Genomic DNA, 17129 nt, shown 5'->3' with positions numbered 1-17129 from the left:
TTGTTTTCATGAATAGATTAATGACCTATTGTAGAAGTGGTATCCTCTGTCCCTCTGCTCTCTCTCTCTCTCTCTCTCTCTCTCTCTCTCTCTGTCTCTACCCCCCTTCTAACTTCCTTCCCTTCCACTTTCCATTCCACCAAAGAATGAGGAAGACCTTCATTACTTACAGTGATCCTCCTGCCTCGGCTTCTTGAGTGCTGGGGTTATAGGAAAGTGCCTTAGGAACTTTAGAATTCTCAGCCTCCAGAGTTGCAAGATATAAACCTCTGTCTATCCTTAAGTCTCAGGTGTTCTGGTGCAGCAGCACAAAAGACAACATCCTTACCCGTTTCTCCTTAGTCTGCTCCTCCATCACCAGCTCATTCCCTCCATACAACTCCAAGTCACCTTTCAACCCCCAAACGTAGGCATGTAATACCATACATGAGACTATCTGCCCCACTACAGAGGCAGAGATTACCAGCTGAGTGTGGCATAGCAAGGCTCCCCATGCTCCACACCATCTAACCCCCTAGTTCTGGGGATCAAATCCAGATCCTGATACATGTTAGGTGTCTTAGTTAGGGCTACCATTGCTGTGATGAAACACTGTGACCAAAAGCAAGTTGCGGAGGAAAGTGTTTGTTTCGTTCACAGTTCCCTATTCAACAATTCATCAAGCATTGAGGGCAGGATTTGATGCAGAGGCCATGGAGGAGTACTGCTTGCTGGCTTGCTCCTCATGGCTTGCTCAGCTGCTTTCTTATAGGGCCCAGGACCACCAGCGCAGGGATGGCACCACCTACAGTGGGCTAGGCCTCCCCCATCAATCACTGGTTAAGAAAATGTCCTTGCACACAGCCCACCTTGATGGAGGCATTTTCTCACTTGAGGCTCCCTCCTCTCTGATGACTCTAGCTTGTGTCAAGTTGGAATAAAACTAGACAGAACACTAGGCAGGCACTCTTCCACTTGCTACATGCTAGTCCTAGGAAGCAGCTGTTAACATCTGCCTTCCTCCCACGAAATCTGAGATGTAAGTATTCAACTCTCCCCGTCATTTTTTTAACGGGCCAGAGACACAGGCGAGTCAAGCTACCCACTGTGCTTGTAAGTAAACTTCCCTTCTTTACCTGGCCGTTCCTCTCATCCCTCAAAACCAAGGTCACGTAGTACCCCCACCTCCACATTCTTCCATTGTGGATACCATCTCTCCTGGGTTTCTTCCTCCTCTTTTTTTTTTCCCTTCTTTTTGCCAGGCAGGGTCTCACATAACCCAGGCTGGCTTCAAACTCACAGTGATCCTCCTGCCTCGACAAGAATTCTCGAGTGCTGGGATTATAGGAAAGTGCCACCATGTCCTGAATAATTTCTTTAGTAAACATTTGCCATTTTTTTTCCTTTGCTCTTTGTAGGAAAAATCCATTTACCTCAAAATAAAAGGAAATACCATCGAATGAAGGTTTATACGATTGTTAAAACTAAATTTCTATACTTCGGATGACTATGTACATAGTGTCTTTATAACAGCCAAGAAAGAATCCCCTCAGCATCTTGGTGCCCACTCTGACTTTCTTTTTTTTTTTTTTTTTTGTCACGTTACGTTGCTCAGGCTGGCCTTGAACTGGTAGGCTCAAGTGATCTCCTTCCTTAGCCTCCTGGGTAGCCGCAGAGTAAGTTCGACTGCTGGCAGGCGTGACCTAGCCTGGGTTGGTTTTGCCTTTTCATGTGGCTAGTTTTTCTAGCTGGCGATATGAAGACTGTCTGAAAGGTTCGCGCTCATCTTCCACTCCTTTTCATCTGCCACAGTCGTGTATCATTTGCCATCTGTGGCTAGAGTGCCTACCTATCTCCCACCCCCATTTAATCCTAATTATACGTTGTAAGGGATGAGAAAAACACAGCTCAGAGAGCTGCAGGACTTGTCTGACCTGGTCCTCCACCCTCCTTCCACCCCTGCTTTATCTGCTTTTGAACCCTGATGGCCTTTGCATTGAATTAATGATCAATATATAGTGATTCGAAGGTCTGGGAGTTATAGCTCAGGGGTAGAGCCTTTGCCTGGCTTTAGGCAAGGCTATGGGCTTGCACCACCAGCACCACAAAGGTGTGAGGTTCTAAGTTCTATTTCAGCATTACAAAGAAAGGGAGGGACGGAGGGAAGGAGGGCAGGAAAAAGGGAGGGAAGGAGAGAGGGAGGAACCTAGTGTTTAGTTTTGACACCTTCTAGACTGCCAGACTACTGACTTTTCTTTCTCATTTGGCTTTTCTCTTTCTTTCTGTCGTTTTAAGATTTATTTATTAGATATACAATGTTCTACCTGCATGTATGCTTGCATGCCAGAAGAGGGCACCAGGTCTCATTATAGATGGCTGTGAGCCACCATGTGCTTACTGGGAATTGAACTCAGGACCTTTGGAGGAGCAGCCAGTGCTCTTAACCTCTGAGCAATCTCTTCAGCCTTCTGGCTTTTCTTTCCATGGCACAAAAGGAAACACAGGTGTGGTCAGACAAGACTTTTAAGAGTGAGGGAGTGTAGTCATTTCTTTCTCTGCTCTTGGATCTACCCAGCTGTCAGCAGCCTTATACTCCCACTGCCATCCTTTCCTGCCATGATGACTGTATCCTCTTTCACTGTGAGCCAAAATAAATACCTCATCAACAAAAGGGACCATGGTTCAGTAAGATTTTGATGTGGTGGCCTTCTAAATTCAACCCCCCAAAACATGTGGTTCTTAAAAAGCCTCACAATTTCAAGTCCAGTGCTGGGGAGGCAAAAACCAGGCAAATCCCCGTGGCTTACAGGCCAGTCCCACCCCAGTTCTACTTGGTGGGGGCTCAGGCAAGTAACAGACTCTGTCTCAAAAAGCAAAGCAATACAGAACCCATTTTATTTGCAGCATCAAAGCAAACTTTACCAGCTCATACATCACCTTTCTGAGCACGTTCATCCACAGGCTTTGTATATAATACGCTCAGGGATGAAAAGAAGAACAAAATGAAGACATGAGAAATGACAATGGGAGGGAACTATAACCTGGAGCAGTGCTTGGGTTTATAAGTGGGTAAGTCAAGATGCACAGGTCCACAATGGTCCAGGGTCCAGGAGGATGAACCGCAGCAGGCAAAGGTAGATTATTATTTGTTTGTTTTGAGACAGGGGCTCATATGTCCCAGGTTGGCCTAAACCTCCTATATAGTCAAGGATGAACTTGAACTCCTAATCATCCTGCATCCACCTCCTGAGTGCTGGGATTAGAAACGTGTCCACCAAAGCCTTGCATGCAGGGATGGGTTTGTGTGTGGTAGACAAGAACTCTACCAGCTGAGTTACCACTGGTCCTATTATTTAGCAGTTAATGAAACTATACACATAATTCTTACTTTATTAACTTGGGCTGATGTCCTCCAACCTGCTGGGGCTTCTGTGCCGGGATGACCAGGTACAGTGGCTACTAGATCAAATGTTGTTGCCAAGTATCCTCCTTAAATACCCAAGAGTGGAGGGGACAGGGATAGATGCATTTGTGCAGACAGCAAGGAGCCACCAAAACACTTCTTTTCCATCCTCCCTTGCCATCTAGATAAGCATCCTCCCCTGATTAGGTGCTGTAAATCTCAGTTTCCAACCTGAAGGCTTTAGTTGATGTGGAGGATGGGGATGAGGGGGCGATGAAGAAAGAAAGGAAGAAAGGAAGAAAGAAAGAAAGAAAGAGAAAATCCCATGCAAGAAGACCTTTGTCCATGCTGTCTCCTTCCCTCTCCCCTCATGATTGGAAATCATCCCCAGCCACAAAGCATATTCCTGGCTGGATTTGTGACCTCCAACCCACTTTCCTGCAAGAGGCAAAACTTTGAGAAAAACAAGAGGGCTGATGGCATGTGTTGAACTTTCAAATGCTAAATGACGGTGAAAATTTTTTTGGAAGAGAAACTATCTTTGAAATTGTGCTACCCAGTAGAGTTAATGCAGCCCATATGTCCCCTACTAAGAGTTAGAAAAACAAACTAAAAACAATACTTTCACGCCTGCCAGGCTGAAATGCGATCTACTGCTTAATATTCACTTAACCCAGAGCCAAATACTTTAAAATGGTAATGATTCCAAAGGGCAGCCTGGACTCGGCGCATAAACAACAGACCTTAAAATTTATGTTCCATTCCTAGCTCTAGGCAAGTCACCTAATCTCCTAGTTGCTTCTCAATTTTCTCAGCTCTGAAATGGGGGTATCGGTACTTTGGAGGTGTTTATGAGCCACACCAAAGTGACTGTAAAGCACTTTACAAATGTTTAATAACTGTGGCTCTTTTCATAGCATGGCTTTATGACATCTTTTATTATTCATCCAGTGGCATCGAAGCAAATGACGACAACGCAGACGAGCGTGGTGGACATTTATATTCAGAGCTGGCTGCAGAAGGTGCCCGCCACCCTCTCTTGCGCCTGGCAGAGACTCAAGGAAGGCGGAGCGGGTGAGAAGGAAACAGAGTGAAAAGAGACAGCTTTGGATCCGCTAAGATCTGAGGTCATTGGAGCAGGGGCGGTGGAGGCAGGCTACCAAGAAATGCAGTATCTTAAGCAATTGTCTTGGGAGTTGTATTTGGCTTTCTCTGGATGGTCCTGTGTTGGAAAGAGAATGGGTTTCTGGGTAGAAGTTAATTACTCTCTGCAGAGGTTGTGGGTCAGAGTTTACTGGCCCCACTTGGTCTAGCCCTTGTCCATTGTTTTTGGTCTCCCTGTGGGGAATTAAAAGAGGAAATGCTTCGTTTACCTCCAAGGGACAAGGGCAGACACTTGCCTGGTAGCCAGGAGTAACTTGTATTTTTGATACCATATAAACCATTTTTTTTGTCTTTGTTTGTTTGTTTCTTTTTCCCCAGGTGTGGTAGCACACACGTTTTTAATCCTAGTACTCGAGAAGGTAAAGCAGGCAGATCTCTGTGAGTTTGAGGCCAGCCATGTGGGAGCTGGGAATGCCCACCACGAACTGGAGTGGCCCCATTCCCTAGGCTTCAATCCAGGACTGTGTAAAAGTGGAGAAAGCAAGCTGACTGCATCTATTCTCCCTCTACTCTCGGTGAGATGTGACTGGCTGTTTCAAGTTCTTGCCTCCTTGACTGAAATGATGAACTGTAACGTGGGATTGTGAGCCAAATAAGCCTTTTTCCCCGTTAAGTTGCTTTTGCCAAGGTGTTGTATCATAGGCACAGGAGATGCATCGAGGAAACAGGGTCTCTCACGGATTCTGTACCTGATGGATTGGGCCAGGCTGGGCAGCCAATGAGCTTCAAGGATATATCTGTTATCAGCGCAACCCTCCAGCTCTGAGTTAGACATGCTTGGGACTAAAGATACTGATTAAAGCCTGAGCTTGGCCCTTATAGGTGCTGAGGACCTGAACTTAGGTCCTTATACTCAGATGCAGGCACTTTGCTGACTGGAAAATCTTCCCAGCTTCATGTAAACACTCCCAAAGGGAGGAAATGTAAGCCAGACCTGGTGGGCACTGGTTTGTAATCCCAGCAGCTTGGGTGGTTGAACAATGGGAAGCTCAAAGCCTGCCTGACCTACTGAGAAACTTTGAGGCCATATTAGGATACTTAATGAGAGTCTTTCTCAAAATAAAAAATATTAGCTGGGCAGTGGTGGCACATACCTCTAATCCTTAGCACTTGGGAGGCAGAGGCAACGGATCTCTGAGTTCGAGACCACCCTGGTCTACAGAGCGAGTTTCAGGACAGTCAAGACTACCCAGGGAAACCTGTCTTGGAAAAACAAAACAACAACATTAAAGGATCGAGGATGCAGCTCAGTGGTAGAGTACTTGTCAAGCCCTAGGTTCAATCCCCAGTATCACAAGAAAGAAAGAAAGAAAGAAAGAAAGAAAGAAAGAAAGATGGATGGAGGGAGTAAGGAAGGAAGGAAGGAAGAAAGAAAGCTGGGCAGTGGTGGCCACATTTTCAATCCCAGCAGAGGCAGGTGGGTCTCTGAGTTCAAGGACGTGAAAGGCAAGCACCTCACCATCCTTATTCTATATTCAAATTTATTTGTTTATATATTTTTTAACATTCATTATCTATGTTTTAAGACCCTTCCTATTAAACAGAATGCCATGTTATGCCTACGGTGCCTTCACACCATCTTCTGATCTCCATCAGTTTTACAATTAAAAGTATCAATTTTTAAAATTGTGTGTGGGGAGGTGTGTGCTCATGAGTACAGTGGCTGCAGAGCTACGGAGGCCAAAGGACACGAGATCCTCTGGAGCGCCATCAAATGCTTTCTTTCAGAAGTGGCCTTGGTCAGGGTCTCTTGTCACAGCAACAGAAATGCAACTAAGACAGGAAAGCAAGGAGATGGGAGATGGGGTAACCAAAACGAAGGATGAGCGTAAGTATGAGCAAGCCTTATGGAGACACACTACATTATAAGCTAATAAAAAATAGAATTAAAAAAGGACTTTGAACACAGGTACCTGACATGGATAGACAATGCTACCCCAGAAGACATGGTTTAATAAATAGATTCCAGGCATGGGCTCTCTTCCTAGGAGTTATTGCTTAGGGAAACAGCATTTTCTCATGATTTTTGGTTGCCCACCATAACTAGATGGTAGGACCATATTGCTGAACGCACTACACACTTCCTTTATAGAACATAGATACATCAAGTTGGAGCTGACCGGAGAACTTATTCCTGGCTGGCTAGCTTTCATAGAAACAAGGGTGATGTATAGGCCCCTGGGGAAGAGAAAGGCTCGGTGGTCCTACCCATTGGGTCATGCATGCTACCATACCAACTTGTCATCCAGATATAGCTGTTGGTGGGGCTAACAGCTGCCTTCTGATTGGGTCTGAGGCCCATTCCACAGGAGGAATGCCTAGTATCATAGCCCCGACCCAAAGCCCATGGCTTAGGAGCACATAGCCTCTGTGGGAGAAGCTTCAGCTGGAGTGCTGAGCCTTAAGTGGCAGGTGTACCAATTGCACCATGACTTGAGGAACATTGTGTAAGAGCCAGAGGATGGGGAGGAGTGCTGTGAGGTGTTACCTTCCAGACACAGCTGTGACACTCCTGAGCTCACAACAGCTGTGGTCACCCACTAAGGCCAATGCAACAAGGTAAAGTCAACATTCCAGTAGGCAACTCGGACTGAACTCAGTGGGTTACTGAGAAAAAAGGAGAGAACAGTAGAATGGGAGGCGGATATGTTGGGGTGTGCCTGAGGGAGACCAGAAAGAGAGATTTGGGGTAGATATGGTCAAGATGTGTTGTATATATCATGAAATTGCAAAAGAATACATTTGAAATATTGTTAAAAGTAAGGCTAAAAGGCTGGTTGTGGTGGGGGTGCACCTCTAATCCCAGTATTTGGGAGGCAGAGGAAGGCATTCTCTGTGAGTTTGAAGCCAGACTGGTGTATGTAATGAGTTCTAGGTCAGCCAGGACTACATAGTGAGACTTTGTCTTAATCAATCAATCAATCAATCAACCAACCAACCAATCAATCAAAAACAAGGGATAGGGGAGGCAGCACACACAAATCCTTCGTTTTGGTCTTCAGCACCTCATGATGGTTCACATCTGTGACTCCCACACCCAGAAGACAGAGACAAATTAAAGCAAAAAAAACCTGCTATCTGCAGGATAGTCCATGCCTGTGTTAGGGTTCACGGGCGGAAGTGTTTCTGGAGGAGTGCCAGGTCACGAGTGTGCCGGACGGTTGTCACGTTGCCCCTCGGGTGCACTTTCTTTTCCTCTGGACTCCGTGCCCCATGAGCTGCCCTTTACGGGCTGCACGGATGACTTCCTTTCCCCTCTGGCTTCTTGTTCAGCTCAGCTCACAGGACTTGCCAGCAAGAGAGCAGAGGAGAGAGAATGTGAGCCGGCTAATTATTCTCCTGGCTTCTAGTGGGTTTGGCTTCTGTGGCTTGGCAGTCTTCCTCCAGTGGCTGACCCTACACCCCTCCTGTTTGGGGGTGTAAGGTTTTAGTAACCCTTCAGTCCTTCAGGTCTATGAGTAACAGTGAAACTCCCCACCACCCCTATTTACTCACTCATGGTTTTTGTTATTGCTTTTTACCCTTATGGAGATGGAACCCAGAGTTAGGTCTTTCCTCCCATTGTGTGGGTCCCCAGATCAAACACAGGTTGTCAGTCTTGGTGGCAAGGACAGTACCTTTAGTGGGGAAACCATCTCGTCAGCCCACACACCTGATGTTTTAGGATTCGTAGAGCAGTGTTGAATTTGGTGTTGGTCTATTTCTTTTGTTACTGTTTTAGGCAGGATCTGCCCGTGTAGACATTGGCCATGACCATGGCTTCTTCCTGTGTTTGCTTCCCCAGCGCTGTGATTACAGGTGCGTTTCTCCACACCTGGCTCCATTAGCATTGTTTAAATGACAAGACTAGCAATTGAACCTAGGACTTCACACATTCTAGGCAAGCATTGAACCATATCCTGAACTCTCCTTAAAAAAAAAAAAAAATACGTTTTTGTTTTGCTTGAAACAGGTTTGCATGTAGCCCAGGCTGGCTTAGAAACTGCCATATAGCCAAGGATGAGTTTAAGCTCCTGATTCTCCTCTCTCCATGTCCCAAGTGCAAACTGAACCAAGTGTGGCAGCACAGTCTTTCTACTTCAGCCTCCTGAGTAACTGTGATTATGCTTGCACACTTGCTTCAATTAGCATTTTTAACAAAGCAATAAATGAACTTCCCACCTGAAATCCTTACCCCAGCTCTCAATGGATGGGATTTCCCCTGTCCATGAATATTTTACTTACTTACTTACGTACTTTTTAAAAAGGAAGATGTGCTATTTTTTTTGTTTGTGTGTATGTAGTGTGTGTGTGTGTGTTTGTGTGTGTGTTATAAGGATGCGGGTGCCTGTGGATAACAGAAGAGGTAATCAGATTGCCTGGAGCTGGAGTTACAGGCAGCTGTGAACCCCTGCTGTGCATCCTGGGACCCGAGTCAAGTCCTCTGAAAGACGAGGATCTGCCTTAATCACTGTGCCATCTCTAGACTGGCCGTCTTTCTCTTGTGGCAACCACATCTCGCTAAAAGGCCCTGAGTTTAGGGAAGCATACATTTTGATAGCAAAGGAATTAAGGCCTCTTAGTTTACTGGAAATTTCCAGTTTTCACTAAAATAAAAGACTCACACTCTTCATTAGCAAAGAAATTCTCAGTAGAGGAAACCACAGTGATATCCAACCGCATTGTTACCGGGATCAAGGGACTTCTATTCCCCACCCACTCCTCCATGAAAATCAGGTTCCTTTTTGGACTTTGAAGTGTGTGTTAACATCTGCAGACGTCCTAAGGGAAATTGGCACGAAGTACATCCATGTATGCTATTTTTAATTCCATGGGGAGGGGTGGGGGTAGCTAGGTTAAATTAGGTTTCTCTGTATGAAACTTGGAATAGAAATACTTTTCAGAAGTCTGCTTAAGCAAGAAGAAAAAAAAATTAAGGTTTTTTTCACAGGCGCCACCAGCTCTGTATAGCTTACGATCAGGCCGTAATGATAAAAGTTCTCTCTCTTTTCTTTTTTCTGTGTGTGTGTGTGTTTTTCCTCAAGACAGGGTTTCTCTGTGTTGCCATGGCTGTCCTAGAACTCACTCTGTAGACCAGGCTGGCATTGACCTCACAGAAATCCACCTGCCTCTGCCTCCTGGGTGCTAGGATTAAAACTGTGGGCCACCACCACCCTTCATCTTTTTCTCTTTCTTTTAAAGTATTTCGTTTATTTTATTTTTTATTTTGTTTTATGTACATGGGCATTTGTCTGCACACATGTCTATGTACCGTGTGTGTGTGTGTGTGTGTGTGTGTGTGTGTGTGTGGTGCCTAAAGAGGCCAGAAGAGGGCATCAGATCCCCAGGAACTGGAGTTCTGTCTGTAATGAACCACCATGTAGGTGCTGGGAATTGCATTCAGGTTCTCTGAAAAAGCAGAACAACTTTGTTTTTAATTACAAGTATTTTTTTTTCAGCTGTGTGTGGGATGTGCAGGTGCCTGGGGTGTCTGATCCACTGGAGCTGGAGTTACAGGCAGTTGTGAGCCATCTGGCTAGTGGGAACAGAACTTTGATTCCTCTGCAACGGCAGCAAGCACTAGTTTATTTTATTTTGCCTTTGTTTTTTGAGGCAGGGTTTCTCTGCATAGCCCTGGCTAGCCTCAAATTCAGTGATTCATGCGCCTCTGCCCCTTGAGTGCTGGGATTAGAGGCCTGTGTCATCACAGTACAGCAACAAGCACTCAGCGCTAAGCCATCTCTCTGGGACCCTTTTTCTTTCTTTCTAATGTTTTCTACTCATTTGAGGGAACACTTGTGGATGTCAGAGGACAACTTGCAGGGCTGCTTTTCCTTTTCCACCATGTGGGTTTTCTGGAGTTAGAACTCGGGCTGCAGGCTTGGCTGGAAGCACCTTTACCCACTGAGCCATCTCCACAGAGGCTTAAGAGAAGGGCGAGGGTGGGGCTGGAGAGATGGCTCCAAGGTTAAGAACATAAACTGCCCTTTCAGAGGACCCAGGTTCAATTCCCAGCACCCACATGGCAGCTCACCATCTGTAACTCCAGTTTCAGAGGAACGAACACACTCTTCCAGCCTTCTTAGGCAGTGCCTGGTGTTGTACACAGACTTAAGTGTAGGCAAACATTCATACACATAGAATAAATTTTCACAAAATTCAAAAATGAAGAATCTCCCCTTTTCTCTTTATTAACATCAAACTTTGAGCTTTATTCTTTAAAAAAACATTTTTTTTTTTACATTTATTTCTTTGTGTGTATGCTAGAGTATGTACAATAACAAACACTTGGCGGTCAGAGGACAATTGCAGGAGGCAGCTCTCTCCTGCCATGTGAGCTCTGGGGATTTGAACACAGGTCTCCAGGCTTGTTGGCAAGCACCTTTACCCAGTGAACCATGCCACCAGCCTTTTTTTTTTTAAGTAAAAATGGATCTGGAAAAACAAGAAGGTATATAATAATTTATTTATTTCATATTTAGTAAGGCGTGTAAGCTAGAGGGATGCTATCAGACAGGACGCATGCGTCACAGAACGGCTGGTGAAAATAACCTAGACTCGTACCATTGACAGTGTGGTCTTTAGCTCAGCCATGTGGGCATCGCTTCGGAGACTGAAAGACATGTAGACTCTCAGGCTCCAGGACAAAAGGTTCACTTGTTTGGTTTGCTTCCGTTTTTCTGAGACAGAGCGGCTGTGTGAATATGAAGTGTACCCCCATAAGCTTGTGTGTTTGAACATGTGCTCCCCAACTGCTGACACCGTTTTGGACAATTGTGGAATCTTTGGGAGGTGGAGCCTTGACGGAAGTCGTGTCCCTGGGTGGGGCAGAGCCCTGAGGACGGACAGCCGGACTCCATATCTTGTCTGCTCTCCATCTACAGCCTTCTGTTCCTGCTCCCGTTCTTTCCCCTCCACGATGGACGCGCTTCCCTCAAATTGGGACCCAAAAGAACTCCTCCCTCCTTCAAGTTTCTTCGTTTCAGGTAGAACAACAGGAACGAACACAGAGGGCTCACGTTTGCTGCCCAGGCTGGTCTCAAACTCCTGGACTCAGGTGACATCCCACCCCCACTCCCGCCTAAGGGTCCTGAGTCCTGGGACTCCAGATGCACATCGCCATGCCTGTCCCAGAGCGGAGCTGACATGAACACTAAAGTTTGAGGACTGATTCCTACAACCTTGTCTTAAAATAGGGAAAAAAGATTTTCGAGACAATAGCTCAAAGAAAATAAATAAGGGTTTGTTATTTCACACAGCAAGAAATCTAAAGACAGGGAGTTCTGGTAAGTGGCCAAAAGATATAACCTAGGTGGTTTCCAGCTTTCTGCTTTGACATCCTAAATGCATTGCCTTGTGTCCATACAGATAACTATTCTTTGAGATAAAGCGGCGGCCGTGGCACCAAGCACCGTATTCTTATAGAAGCTGTAGAAAAGGGTTCCTCTTCTACTTACTTTGTCTAAAGGAGAAAAAAGTACTTCCTAAGAGGGCCTGAGGTATAACTCAGTGATAAAGTGCTTATCTAGCATAGGCAAGGCCGTGATTCAATTCCTGGAATGGGGGGAGGGGACAGAGAGGGACGAGGTGGCACATACCTGTACCATAGCAATGAGGAAGGAAAGGCTTGGTACGGTGACACACACCTTTAATTTCAGACTTTGGGAGGCAGCGGCAGACAGATCTCTGTGAATTTGAGGCCAGCCTGTTCTATGCAGTGAATTCTAGGCCAACCAGGACTGTAAAGGGAGACCTTGTCACAAACAAACAAGTTCAGACTGGGTGAGTCAGAGAAGACAAAGCAATGCCAATACAAAGCCAAACAAATCCACTGAATAGAGGTGACATGTTCTAAGCCCCCAGCTTTTCTTACACTTACTGAGGATGAGTTTATTGGTCAGGAGGAAGCTGGACCAACAAAGACCGGATCAGTTACAAACCATCTGTATGAGCAGTAGAATGTAATGGCGTGGGAAAGGGCAACAGGAGGCTGCAGAAAAGAAAATAGTCAATGGGGACAGCGTTAAAGACTTTCAAAAGGAAAGAAAAAAGAAAGGGAGGGAAAGAAGGGAGGGGAAAAGGGAGGAACAGTGAAGGTTGAGGGCTTTGTTTTGGTTTTTACCTTCCCCTGTCTCTCTCTTACACACCATAGCACAATCTCTCTCTTACACACCATAGCACAATCTCTCTCTTACACACCATAATGCAATCTCTCTCTTACACACCATAGCACAATTCTGAGTCTTTCCAAAGGAGGAAGCCAGGTTTGCTAACAGAGGTCTGTAATTTCTGACTTTGGGAATTGGAGGCATGAGGATCAACAGTTTCTTCTCACTTCCTAGCCTGGGCTACATGAGAACCTGCCTGCCCTGCCCCACCACAAAAAATAAAATAAAATTAATGGATGTTATGAGCAAGTCAAGAGGAAGTCTCAAATTGTAGGGATCTTGATCTCGAATGTCTCAAAAAGAAACAGGCAAAGTTAGGAGGTGGGGGAAATCGAGATGTGGGTGCCAGAGTGTTGATGCTCCAAGTGTTGTCTCCAGACGATAACATACCTGGGAGACTGTAGAGAAATGCAAATCTCCAGGCCACACCCCGAGCTCTGGTTTGGACTGAGCAATCTCTGTACTAAGCCCTGCAGGTGGTTCTGCATCTAGATTGAGTCTGAGACTCACCCTGCCAGGGAATTGTTTATACAGCACCTACCTGCCTGCGTTACTTTGCAACCGTGGGACTATTTTGAGCATTTTATTTCAGGAAGTGTTTTTCACTGTGTTCTTCAGTGTCCACTGCAGCCAGGTACACCTGTGCGTTCAGACAGACAAGTGGAGGAGGATGTCTGGATGTCTGGTATTCCTAGAATAGGAAGCCTTTAGACTACTTGGTGTTTTTCTTTCTTTTTTTTTTTTAAATTTGATATCGTAAATCTATTTTAACTCATTTTAAAATACTACATACAGAAGCCAGAATGAAGAGTTAAGAATGGAGGAAGGTGGGGAAAAGAATGGGACCACGAAGAAAAACATTTAGTTGCTTGTCTGTTGTGGGTAAAGCAACAGGAATCCTGGGATACAAGAAATCAGTAACAACTTGCTCATAACGGATGTTTTCCCCTCCTGTTTGTTTTTAATAACATCCGTATGGGTGCTCTCTGTATGATCCCTTCACTGGCCTACCTGGGGGTCCTTCAGTGATGGCCTGGTCCCATTCCAGTCATCTTGTCCATAAGCTTCATAAGAACCTTGAAGCTCCCCGCGTCCATAGTCATACTATTCTGACTCCCCCTGGCTCTGGCTGTAATACCCTTCATATTCCTTCATCACTCTGTTCTGTATATGTATCATTATCTCCACAGTCTTCATAGGTTCCTGGTGCAGGTGTTGGAGGTAAAGGTATTCTCTGGATGCCTGCTGTCGGAGCTCTTATTGTTGGGCATCTCTCATAGTGGGTGGGGGTGGCACTCCTTGAGTCACAGTGGTACCTCTGGTAATGGAGCCTTCCACTGGGGTCCCACGAACCAAAGCCCCTCCAGGTGGTTCAACACCAGGACCTCCGGGAAGAGGTGGAGGAGACGGGGCAGCTCCTTGTCCTCTCACTGGTACCCCACAACCATGAGAGGGTTCAGGAACTCTATTCAAGTAGGACAGTTCTAGAAACTGCTCCTGGCAGACATCATCCATTATAGCTAGTACTAGAAATTACTTGACTTCCTCCATGGCATGGGCCATAAGAGCAGTAAGCCTCACAGAGGGGCCCGAAGACTTCAATGAAGACGTGCAGATCCATATTTAAATGGGCATATTTGGGGACTCTGTCCTTGTGAAGCTCGTCTTCCTTGGCTTTGTCTCTCACTGCACAGAGGTCTTTGTATATTTGGTGTTTTTCTTGTTGGACCAGCTACCACATCAACTTTCTGAAAATGTTTTGTCTAGTTAGCCTGGCCTGATAGTATGGGAGGATCATCCCAGCTACTCAGGAGGCTGAGGCAGGAGGATCACAAGCTCAAGGTCTGTCAGGGATACAGGGTGAGTTCAAGATTTCAAGAACAACCTGGTTAACTTAGTAAACACACACACACACACACACACATACGCACACACCCACACAAATACACCACACATGCGCGCGCGCGCGCACACACACACACACACACACACACACACACAGGACCTGGGCCTGGGGAGGTGGCACAGTTAGTAAGGTGTTTATCACATGATCATGAGGACTTGAGTTTGACATCACAGAATTCCAGCACTGGGAAGAGAGACAGGTGGATACCTGAGGTTGGCTGCAAGTTCCAGGTTCAGGGAGGGACCTGAAAAGAACAAAGGCTGAAAGATCCAGGTAAAGTTGTAGACAACCATTGTGGAGCCACTGGAGACATCAGGGATGGCTTAGTTAAGGTGGCTGCTACCTGATGTCCCGGGAACCATGAACAAACAATAACCAAGCCGGTTAGGTAACTCATTATGTAACCAGCTTTGGCAAGAATCCACTTTTGTGTGATATTCTACAATAATGTCCTTGGGACCAAAGGTGTGTGCTCTCACCTGAAGTAGAGATGTCAGATCTTCCTGCAGCTGCTGAGCATCCATCGCCGCTATCCTAAGTCAACTGTATCAGGACCCTATCTCAAAATATAAGATGGAGGGGCTGATGAGATGGCTCAGTACGTGGCTACACTGTCCTGATGTCCCAAGTTTGATTTCTTGTGCTGGCTAGTTTTATGTCAACTTGATATGAGCTAAAGTCATTTGGGAAGAAGGAAACTCAATTGGGAAAAGCCCCCACCAGACTGACCTGTATGACATTCTTTTTCCCCCCTTTTGTTTTTTTCAAGACAGTGTTTCTCTGTAGCCTTGGAGCCTGTCCTGGAACTAGCTCTTGTAGACCAGGCTGGTCTCGATCTCATAGAGATCCTCCTGCCTCTGCCTCCTGAGTGCTGGGATTAAAGGTGTGCCACCACCACCACCCGGCTATGACATTTTCTTGGTTGATGACTAATATGGGAAGGCCCAGCCCATGATGGGTTGGTGCCACCCCTCTGCAGGTGGTCCTGGGATGTATAAGAAATCAGGTAGAGCAAACCATCAGAAGCAAGCCAGTAAGCAGCAGTCTTCCATGGTTTCTGACTTACTTCTGGCCTCCACATTCCTGCACTGAGTTCCTGCCCCTACTTCCCTCAAAGATGGACTGTTACCTGGAAGTATAAGATGAGCCAAACCCTTTCCCTCCCAGGTTGCCTTTGGTTATGGCGTTTACTCACAGCAATAGAAACTCTAACAGGGACCTCCCTGGAATCCATGTAGAAGTGGGTGAGAACCAACTCCACGTAAGTTGCTCTTTGACCTCCACGTGTGTTGTGGGATATTTTGATTGCATTCTGATGCTCCAGAAAAAGCCAATGAAATTTGCTTTGAATCAGAGGGCATGGCTGGCTACTAGCAGACCAAAATTCACCTTAGAGGTCATGGAGGACTGAGGACAGAAAGACAGACACAGAAAGCAGTAGGGTGGGGCTTTGGAGAGAGTCTCTGGCTTTCTGGAAGGAAGAATGAGAGAGATAGGTCACTGGTCACTTCTCCACTGCTTTTCTGATTATTCAGGTTATTGCCCCAATGTCTGACTCCTGAGTTTTACTGATAAAGAATAATTAGATAAATGCTTCACACATGAATGTCATGGCTTGCCTATATACATATATAAACACATGGTAATAATAGTAAAATTAAATCTAAAAAAATAAGGTACAAAGAACTGAAGAAGATAGCATATCATGAAAACTGACTCTCCAGATATAGATACTGTTCTTGTGGAAACCCCACCTCAATCTCCCTCCCCGATCTTTCTCTCTCCAAACTCTGCCTCATCTCAGAAAACCCACTGAACATGGCTGCTCCCCCAGAGATGCTCAAGACCACTCCCACAGGATATTTAAACCGCCCCCCCCCCCCAGAAAACAGACACACGGTTATTTTGGTCTCTCTTCCCCATCTCCTCTCTGGGGGCTGGAAAATCATCCGGAGCATTATATCCACTAAATCTGGGATCTTTCTAAGTCTGTTTGACTTGGTCTGATTTGGCTTGTTGCATTGGTGGAGAGGCTTATCGGGGTGCAGAAACTTTTCAAATACATATATATGTATATACACCACAGAACCCCTCCACAGGGGTGGGGATGTAGCTCAGTTTGGTGTGTGTCTTAGTTAGGATTTCTATTTCTGTGCAGGGGTACCATGACCAAAGCAGCCCTTATAAAAGAAAGCATTTGATTGGGGTTTGCTTATAGTTACAGAAATGTAGCCCATCTTCATCATGATAGAGAGCATGGTGGCACTGAGACAGACATGGTGCAGGAGACGTAGCTGAGAGTTCTACATCCAGATCCACAGGCAACAGGGAGAGAAAGGCTCTGGGCTTGGAATAGACTTTTTGAAATTTCAAAGCCCATTTCCAGTGACACACTTCCTTCAACAACGCCACACCTCATAATCCTTTCAATTAGCAATACTCCTTGGTGACCAAGTATTCACAGCTGGTCTATGGGGGCCATGCTCATTCAAGCCTTCACAGGAGCTTACCCAGCATCTGTCAATTCAAT

The 17129-nt window shown here is 45.8% G+C and overlaps 1 pseudogene; it reads right to left on the bottom strand.

Moving 5' to 3' along the window:
- Positions 1-13654: 13654 nt before the first annotated feature.
- On the bottom strand, positions 13655-15123 carry LOC121436784 (annotated as a pseudogene).
- Between the last annotated feature and the right edge of the window lie 2006 nt (positions 15124-17129).

Source organism: Microtus oregoni, unplaced genomic scaffold, assembly GCF_018167655.1.
Source record: "Microtus oregoni isolate MIOR12 unplaced genomic scaffold, Mior012 000002F_ref0000024, whole genome shotgun sequence".
Lineage (NCBI taxonomy): Eukaryota > Metazoa > Chordata > Mammalia > Rodentia > Cricetidae > Microtus > Microtus oregoni.
The sequence above is the reverse complement of the archived record's forward strand: the minus strand, read 5'-3'. Positions and strand labels throughout refer to the sequence as shown.